Source organism: Octopus bimaculoides, chromosome 18, assembly GCF_046866305.1.
Source record: "Octopus bimaculoides isolate indiv1 chromosome 18, ASM4686630v1, whole genome shotgun sequence".
NCBI classification, from domain to species: Eukaryota; Metazoa; Mollusca; class Cephalopoda; order Octopoda; family Octopodidae; genus Octopus; species Octopus bimaculoides.
This window is the reverse complement of record NC_142945.1, coordinates 15,912,779-15,920,278: the sequence shown is the minus strand read 5'-3', so window position 1 is coordinate 15,920,278 and position 7,500 is coordinate 15,912,779. Positions and strand designations below refer to the sequence as shown.

At 37.9% G+C, this 7,500-nt stretch overlaps 1 protein-coding gene across 1 annotated transcript in view; it reads right to left on the bottom strand.

The window, feature by feature from the left end:
• The window catches only part of LOC106870641 (uncharacterized), a 110,539-nt gene that overhangs the window by 79,701 nt on the left and 23,338 nt on the right, over nucleotides 1–7,500 (bottom strand). The window contains exon 2 of the mRNA XM_089365996.1: nucleotides 1–99. This exon is cut by the window's left edge and continues 284 nt beyond it. The gene's annotated coding sequence lies outside the window, so the exon portion shown is untranslated. The remainder of the gene's footprint in view (nucleotides 100–7,500) is intronic.

Below are 7,500 nucleotides of genomic sequence, written 5' to 3'. Positions count from 1 at the left end.
ATGCGGTGCGCGTGCGCAGTAAAGCAGCTGGCCGCTTAATGTTTGCTGTGTGGAAATGATGGCGTTCGGTGGTCGACGACGACGACGACTTGCTCCTCCCTAGTGATAGAATAAATAAAGTAAAGATTGGATTGAGAAATGGAAAAATATGTGCATACAGCATTCATATATGTCAATACATACATTTTTATGAGCCTACATTTGTTTATACACATATACACAACGCTTATGTCTGCGTGTGTGAGAGAGAGAGAAAGAGAGGGAGAGAAATAGAAAGAGAAAATGTGTATGTATGTTTTATAAATACAGGCGCAGGCGTGGTTGTGTGGTAAGAAGCATACTTCCCAACCACTTGGTTCCTAGTTCAATCCCACTGAATGGCATCATGGGTAAATGTCTTCTACCATAGCCTCAGGCCGACCAAAGCCTTGTGAGTGGATTTGGTTGACGGAGACTGGTGTGTGTGTGTGCGTGTGTGTGTGTGTGTGTGTGTGTGTGTGTGTGTGTGTGTGTGTGTGTCTTTGTGTTTGTTTTAGTCTCCCCACTATCACTATTTGATAACCGGTGCTCGTGTGTTTACGTCTCCGTAAATTAGCGGTTCGGCAAAAGACAACGATAGAATAAGTACCAGGCTTTAAAAGAAATAAATATTAGGGTCAATACATTCGACAAAATGTTCTTCAAGGCGGTGCCCAAACATGGCTCCTGTCTGATTACTGATACATGTAAAAGATGTATGAAAGTTTAAATACGCGCGCGCATATAACTAAATTAAGCTATAAGAAATAACGCAGTCAACAATGACGACAAAGACGAGAGTATATTAAATAAAACTATCTCTCTCATGCTCTCTCTCACTTTCTCTTTCTCCCTCTCTTCCTCTCCCCCACTCTCTCTCTCTCTCTTTCAATATAGATGTATATATGTACTTACATACACATGCAAACATACATCCAAACATACATGCATGCATACATACATACGTACATACCTGTCTACCCACATACATACATACATACATACATACATACATATATACATACATGGAAAAGTTTGACAAAGGTTTCGAAGTTTGTTGGCATCGTCAGTCTGACGAACGGTCAACAACCGATGAAACCTCCAAGTCACAGCTTAACCTTTCCTTGCGAAAACAAACGTGATACTCTACTTAAACGCATTCAGTGATTTTTTTTAATTAACGTTTCTCGTTTTTTGTATACAATTATACATAAAAATGACACTAAAGTACGGATCCACAGATCTTCCAAGATGAGGCTCGTCTTCAAAGCTGTAGTTTCCAGCTCGGAATTTCTGGAATCACTGTTGACTCTGGCTTATGCTTATTGTCCGATCCCCATATACTGCGTTAATGTTCCTTGCACTTTGCGTTGCGTTGTTGTCTTTATTGAGCTCATAAAGCAAAATATGCCGAATATGCTCCTTTGTCACTTCCATTATAGCTTCGAAAAAATAACTGTTAAAATTGAACTGCATTCTTCAAAACTTGCACTAAGAATAAGTACAAGATAAAATTACTACCTGATTTTATAGCAAGTTGATGCAGGTAGTTTATCCCATCCCCTCCGACTTTTAGTTCATGCAATTAAAAAACCGCATTATCTGTGGGATGACCCAATATATAGTATCTATGTGTGTGTCTTTGTGTCTGTGTTTGTCCGTCGTCACCACTTGGCAACCAGCGTTGATGGGTTTATGTCCCCGTAACTTAGCAGTTTGGCAAAAGAAACTGAGAGAATGAGAATTAGGCTTTAAAAAATTAGTCGACTAAAACCCTTTAAGGCAGTACCCCAGCATGACTGCAGTCAAATTACTGCAACAAGTAAAAGATAAAAGATAACAAGTGTATTTTAGATGAATGACACAGACATTATAAACATCAATTTAAGACAGAAAAAAATAGAGCTCCGAACGATGTTAAATCCATGCCTCTACCGCTTACTGAGTGACCACGTTACCAATTGCATCACTGAACAGCTGCCATTCCATAGCCTCAGATTAAATTCTACAAAGGTTTCTGCTATTTTAAATGTAGCATATAGTTTCTATCTCCACCGGCTAACTCGTCACTGAGCGCTTGCAGGATATGCTATTATACGGAGCGTACTTACCATGACCCTGTGTTAATGACAATAAATAACCCATAAATCAGATTACCATCTTCATTGAATCATAGCAGTTTATCTATTTGCATTTGTGTATATCTGCTCTTTCACTAAACTTTTTAATCTCCATAAGCATCTCGCCTCTTCTGCAATTAATTTATCAGCCACTTAGCTACTTTCTAGCATCCAACATATCAGATGGTTATAATGTCTAAACACTCTTTATAAATATATATAAATATATAAATATATATATATATATATATATATATATATATATATATATATATATATATATATATATATATATATATATATATATATATATATATATATATATATATATATATATATATATTAGACGTGAATGTAACATTCTTCTTTATCTAGGAATTAGTTCTGGTTGAAAAAATCAGGTGACTTTCTGATAATTTATGTTGGGACATCAGTAGAAGTAACTTTTCTTACAAGTATTAAACGACTGACAAAATGATCTCCGAAACACAACAATACTTGAAAAACTTTCAATCAAAATATGTATATCACCATTTAGGTCAAATTTTATAATGGAAGTGGCGCTATGTCCGCATGGCTTGATCAATATCAAGGTCCGTGGTTCAAATCCTGTTAATGAGCGTGATTCTCTTTTTTCTACCCCAAGTTAGTATTTGCGTGTGCACAATATTGCATGTTGCATATACTAAAAGTTTTGGCCGTTATATTTTGTTCATACAGAAGGCGGCGAGCTGGCAAAATCGTGAGCATGCTGAGCAAATGTTCTGGGTTCAATTGCCGCTGGGGTCGCCTTTGCCTTCCATCCCTTCACAGTCGATAAAATAAGTACAAATTGAACACTGGGGTCAATCTAATTGACTCAGCCCCTATCTGGAAATTGCTCGCCTTGTGTCAAAATTTGAAATCTATATTTTGTTCATATATATGTGTGTGTGTGTGTGTGTTTGTGTGTGTGTGTGCGCGTGCGTGCGTGTGTACGTGTATATTCTACAGGAACTTAAACCGGTTTCCATGGCGAAAAAGTAACCGAGAGTACAATGCGCACCCTTCCCCAAGCCCCTGAACGGGATGCAAGTTAGCTGCGCTACCTCCCAGTTATGGCTAGTATTCATTTTCCCATAGCTGGGACTGGAGTGACGTGAAATGCAATGTTTTGCTCAGAATCACAACGCACCTGTCCATCTAGGAATCGAAACTGTAACCTTACAATAATGAGTCTAACACTCTAACTACTAAGTCACGAGTCTTTACAAGCATATATATATATATGAATAGCAGCCCAGTCAAGATGATATTTTTTCTTCTCTTACTCTTGTTTTTTGCACACATCTACAAAATGACTTTCTAAAATGAAATTCCATTATGCAGCTGAGGAGTACATTTTCATTGCACATTATATGTAGTGTTCTCACTACATGAATAAATGAAGTTTGTCCGAAACGTACGTACTGCTATAACCTATTGAATTTTTGTTGCTTTTCTTCAAATTTTATTCACCAAATCTCTTGATTTTGTTTTTGGTTCTTACCCTACCAAATTCTGGTGCCTCAAATATTTTAAGTACCACATTTAATCTTTTGATTAAATTTATATTATTATATTAAATATATATATATATGTATATATATATATATATATATATATATATATATATATATATATATCTTTTTTATATGTGTGTGTGTATTATATATGTATTTCTTTTATATACACACACACACACATATATGTGTGTGTGTGTGTGTGTGTGTGGTTCATATGTACAGAAAACAAAAGACAGAGACAGGTCAGGGAACAAGCAGCTGTATTAGTTTGACGCTCGGAAAAAATGGAAAAGTCTTTGACGTTTCGAGCCCACGCTCTTCAACGGAAAGGGATGAGAGGTAAAAGATGGAGAGACAGAGAGAAAAAGAATCAGGATAAATGGTTCCGCCTATCGGATATTAGCGAACATAACTTAACCGTAATCACACACATGCATAAACACATGCACATATCTACCGACGAGATAACGTCGATATGCTAGGAAAAGCAACGAAATCACCCCTCAATTTGACAACGCAACTGTCTTCACACAGAAAGGAACACAACGTATATCGTAATAGCACAATATGCAAGAGAAATCCAGGGTGGCCACAGATTGCACGATTTTGATATAATTCTCTTCAAGGAAGGCTGGCAACGAAGCTAAAGAACAATAAATACAATTCTTCATACATACAGATGTGCTCACAAAAAAGATAACAGGATGTAATACATATTTTCACGCCTGATTGAAACCTAGCACCAAATGTTAGGTACCACGTGATATGCTTATTCGAAGAATTATACGTAGTTATTCTTGCATCAAAGCAGAAATCCTTAAACGAGAATTCCAACACAGCCAGCTGTTGTTGTTGTTGTTGTTGTTTATTATCATTCTCGTTCATGCTCTTTTCGGCAATATTATACGTATTATACGTGTGTGTGTGTGTGTGTGTGTGTGTGTGTGTGTGTGTGTGTGTGTGTGTGTGTATGTGTGTGCGCGCGCGTGCGCGTGTGCATGTATGGATGGATGGATAGATGGATGCAAGGATACACACGCAATTTATCTGACCCAACACACATACACACACATACACACACATACACACACAACACATACACACACAACACATACACACACAACACACACACACATACAAATATGCACATAAACATATACGCATGCACACATATACACACACACACACACAAATATACACGCATACACATACACACATACATATATATATGCAAGTATATATCTATGTGCGGTGTATATAGATGCATGGTCTCCCTCCCTCTCTCTCTCTCTCCCTTTCTCACACACACACACTCACTCACTCATAAACATACATGTGTGTGTATACGTATATGCATGTATATGCGCTTATATATGAGTATACCTGTATATATGTGTGTGTGTGTGTGTGTGTGTGTGTGTGTGTGTGTGTGTGTGTGTGTGTGTGTGGATATGAATATATATACATGTATAAACGTGTGTGCGTGCGTGCATGTGTGTGTATAAATGTATAAACACGAGGAACAATTCTCAGTACAATAAATGCAAAACAATAATAAACATGTAGTCAACTATGATAATCTACAGAAATAAACCATCTTTTCAAATGTTTCCCTCTACAGCAAGGATGAGGTAAACGGTTTTTTTCTTCTCTTTCTTGTTTACCAGGGGGGGGGCGATCTGCAAGTGCATATCAACTCGTGAGATCGAATCACTACTGAGTAAAATAAAGAAGCTTTCATTTCACAAATTCATTGTTATGCACACAATATTGTGGTTGGCACTCCGTCGCTTACGACGTCGAGGGCTCCAGTTGATCCGATCAACGGAACAGCCTGCTCGTGAAATTAACGTGCAAGTGACTGAGCACTCCACAGACACGTGTACCCTTAACGTAGTTCTCGGGGATATTCAGCGTGACACAGTGTGACAAGGCTGACCTTTTGAATTACAGGCACAACAGAAACTAAGAGTGAGAGAAAGTTGTGGTGGAAGAGTACAGCAGGGTTCACCACCATTCCCTGCCGGAGCCTCGTGGGGCTTTAGGTGTTTTCGCTCAATAAACACTCACAACGCCCGGTCTGGGAATCGAAACCGCGATCCTATGACCGCGAGTCCACTGCCCTAACCACTGAGCCATTGCGCCTCCTCTGCACACTATAACACCAAGCAAAACTAATTAAAATGCTATAACGGTGTAATTAGCCTCATACCTACAATGCTTTAACTCTTTTACTGCAGAAAGCAGATGTAGCCACTCAAAATTTCATTACTCTTAACTGCGGTATGCAATTCTTGTATACCAAACTATCTTTTGTTGAGGAATGTCAGGTTTGTAACTATTTTTTCTTGAGATATGCCAAATTTATCGAGGCAACGTGACTTGCAAAAAATACCAATTCTATTTATTTATTTTTTATTATTTCATCATATATATGTATATATATACACACATATATATAGTAGATGTTTAACATCATTACTAGAATAACCGTGAAATCTAATTATGCAGTGAAAAGGTTAAAAGATGAAGCACTAAAGATGCCACCGAGAATAGTGTTATGAATTTAATTAAATTTCTTACCTAGCATATTAATAAAAAGATTGGTCGTGCTTTGAGCTTTGGAAAGCACAGAACTATTAGATAGGACTGCTGGCGTGGCAATTGTTAGTTGGTTTGCAAGATTATTGTTCGTAAATGGATCTCCGTCAATTTCGACGATGAGTATCCAGTCGTTCAATCAACTGGATTTCCTGTTCGTTGAAATAGCGTGTGAGTGGCTGAGTATTCCGCAGACATATGTACCCTTAATGTAATCGGTGTGACACAGTTGTGATACCGTTGTGAGCATGGAACTACATGTAGAATTCCATCGACGGGCTTCCGAACAGTTTCCGTCGGCCCAGTTTCACTCATAGTTTCATTCCCAAGATGTCAGAGGACGGGATCGAACCTTCGATTTCGTGACTGTGAAGCGATCGTCTAGTTATTATTATAATGCTTAACTGTGAATCAGAATGCATTCTTTCATCCTTTATTCGATTATAAGTTGCACTCATTGGCCTGTGGTTCTGCTGGAGCACCGACTTAAAGAGTTTGATCGAACAAATCGTCCCCAGTACTTACTCGTTTCTAAATCTGGTACTTACAATATTGGTTCTTTTTTCCCAAACCGATAGATAACGGGGACGTAAACAAACTGACACCTGTTGTGAACTGGTGTGAGGACAAACACAGACACATTCACATATATATATATATATATATATATATATATATATATATATATGTGTGTGTGTGTGTGTGTGTGTGTGTGTGTGTGTATGCATGCATGTATGTATGCATGCACGTATGTATATATGTATATATGTATGTATGTATGTATGTATGTATGTGTGTGTGTGTGTGTGTGTGTGTGTGTGTGTGTGTGTGTAACATGGGCTTCCATGCAGTTTCCGCCCACCGAATTTCCTCAGAAAACATTGGTCGGGAGATAGCTATAGTAGAAGGCACTTGATGAAGATGCCGCACAGTGCGACAGAACCCGAAACCAGACGATTGCTGAACGAACGTCTCAGTCATACAGCTATGCCTCTAAATATTTTTAGCAGACATTGTACATAGTATTAGCATCGTATATACAATATCTTCATGGAGTGGAAAAGAAAAATCTGCTGGACTACTTTCGCTCCTGCGTTGAGATTTCCTGTGAGACTGAGTAATCTCAAAATAGCTAGAGATAATTCTGTGATATGGCATTGAAATATATCACTGTTAATGCACTTGCATTTTATTATCAGTAAATCTAGTCGTAAGCA